The 2,741-nt window shown below is 40.8% G+C and overlaps 1 long non-coding RNA gene across 2 annotated transcripts in view; it reads right to left on the reverse strand.

Annotated features, from left to right (window-relative positions):
• LOC108449779 overlaps nucleotides 1-2,741 on the reverse strand; it is a 58,607-nt gene that overhangs the window by 44,765 nt on the left and 11,101 nt on the right. The window lies entirely within an intron of this gene.

The following is a 2,741-nucleotide window of genomic DNA, read 5'->3' on the forward strand; positions in this document are numbered from 1 at the left end:
ATTCTCTAAAAGCCACTCCTCTTGTCCATGACTACCCTGGAATTTGTGTACTGTATGGTGCTGGTCTTCAGCTAATAGAGCAAAAAGACCTCTTCTTTCATGATGAGAATATTCATCTAAGTAGAGGAACCTCTAGCCTGGCTTGGTCCCATCTGCAGACAATTGCATCTAGATATTCTCTGCATTGGTAACTTAAAATTACCCTTATAGAGTAGTGGTTTCTGCTCTTGATATTTTGATATTCAATATCATATTCATTTTCTCACCCCCAGAGTTCCCAGTACAAGGCATGTGCCATTCTGAAGTGTCAGAGATGTAAGGAGGAATTTGAGCACTTCACTGATGACATAAAAGGGCTTTAAAATAGGTATTATTCCACATCAGAGTGGGTGCATTTAGGAAACCACTGCATGCTCATATGGAATGTCTTAGATATATTTTCAAAGACTGCAGTATATAAATAAAACCTACTAAAAATAAATGAAAGTACTAGAAAAAAAGAAATGCATGCTGCCCACTGCAGGGTAAAATCCAGCATTGTATTAAATAGTAGATATATATGTTTTCACCATTCTCCTTCTATAAACTGAATCTTTTACATAATTATTTAATTTCAATCTTTTACTTTAAGTATGCATTAAAATTTAGAAATATATATGGTTAAAAAACTCCAATGAAAAATTAAGAAACAGTAAAATGGAGGAAATCTATTTAGGGCACCACATATTAATCTATAAACATAATTCATATGAAGTCTGGGGATCCAGAAAACAGGATCCAAGATATTGATCATCATCCTCACTACAGAAGCACAAATTTGTGCCAAAATTCTCTAGTGTTTTGAGCTGCACGTGCACATACGATCCCCAAACTATCGCTGTCTCCTACTGGCCACCCTCTGAATATATCTAGCATCCACCTAGTGTAAAACCCTCTGTTTCAGAACAAAGAATGACCTGGATGATGCAAGCTATTTGGTTTTTTAAGAACATCAGAGAGTTAATAAGAAAACAGTAACTCAAGAGTGTATCACTTGAAAGAAACACAACTATTCAATAAACAGAAATACGAGAACAAAAGGAATATAGGGCCTGAGGGCAGGATGGAATTTGTTCTTCTAAGACTATTTGGATTCCCAGGTTAAGTTTATGAACTTTGGTTCTGAAAATAGTTGCTGAACATTGTGGAAAATAAGGATTATTAGGAACTGGGGAATATTTCTCATAAACTGCTTGTTTTCTTGTTTAAATGGAAAAGGTTCAGAGATGAATGGGTGGCAAGCCATGACTTTATACGGTCCTAATTACATACCTTCTTCAATTGTGATATCTCCTAATTCTAACATCGGCTCTTTGCCTTAACTATATCTAATTAAGAAGCTGGTGCAGACTAGATTGTTACCATTAAAAATTGGGATTTTTTAATTTAAAACAGCTTTGGTGCCTGATACGTAGATATGAAAGATTAGTAAAATTTGCTCACCTGGACAAGAAAGGTTTATAACAAGAAAGGTTTTAATGTCCATTCAAGAATCTCCCAACCAATCAAACAAAAAAGCCCTCACCAGTGTAGTTTCTCAGAGGTGGCTATTATACTGATGTGCTACAAATCATGGAACTGCTGCACATACTCTGGTGTGTGCACTGTGTGTGAATGAGCAACAGAGAGACTTTTTGGCCTTTGCCATGCTATTCCCACAATTTTACAAGGGGGAAACTCAGGAGCTGTTAGATGTTATCTCACTGCAAGATGACTGTCGCATAGAAATGTGAACGTTACAAATTCACTGCTGTGAATTTTAAGCAGGGCATCAATTTTCTGTAATTAATGAGCTGGATGCTAGTCAGCCTTTGAATCATGCTTCGGGTAGCTCCTACCGGGTGGTAAAACAGCTTGTGAAGAGTCAGGCACAAGGCTGAATCTGATAGTACTCGAGAGCCCCACGGTAGCCCCTGGCAGCGTCCCTGGCAGAGCTGCCGGCAGTGACACTCCTCTGCGGCCGGCCGAACTCCAGCTGCAGTGTTGTTTTCAGCTGGGCTGAGGCATGTTGTAATGCCTGGAGGTACAAACTGCAGGCATTTTCCCTGCACTGGAGAACTAGAGAGATGCGCTTTAAGGCTATAGTCACAGTTAAGCAAGGATTGTAAAGCATGCGGTGCGTGTGGGCAGGAGACATTTGCTTAGGTGGAAGGAGTTCATAACTGTATGTTTCTGCGTACCTTCCCTGCCATTAATCAAGGAGAGCTTTGAAATTAGTCGACTCGATAAGAAAACTAGAAGGAAAATACCTCTTAACCCATCCAAAAGCAGAGGGCATCCTGGCCCGGCGGCGCCGGGAACCGCCCGCTCGGCCGGCGAGGGGAACCCGGCGCTGTATAACCCTGCCCGGTGCAGCCGGCCGCCCTTCTACCTTCATTGATGCGTTTTGCTTCGGGCACAGAGGCGTGGGTGTGATGTTTAAAATTATGCAGACTGGAATTTTTTCTATATATACTAGTTTAAATTACTACCTACAATGGGTAGGAGGGAACAATAGGACTTTGCGGTGCGAGGTGATATGCGGTGGAATAGGATTAAGGAGGACAATAATTATATGGAAGAATCTTGTTTCCTAACCTCCTACGTGATGAGGTGTAAAGCGTAACTGTAAATTACAATTAGCCGGAGAATAAAGGTTTCCTCGCGAGCGGGGTGGAATTTCATCGCGGTGTATCGATGAATTTTAAACCCGAGAGGCTTGA

The sequence above is a fragment of the Corvus brachyrhynchos genome, unplaced genomic scaffold (genome assembly GCF_000691975.1).
Source record: "Corvus brachyrhynchos isolate BGI_N302 unplaced genomic scaffold, ASM69197v1 scaffold324, whole genome shotgun sequence".
In the NCBI taxonomy this organism is placed as follows: Eukaryota; Metazoa; Chordata; class Aves; order Passeriformes; family Corvidae; genus Corvus; species Corvus brachyrhynchos.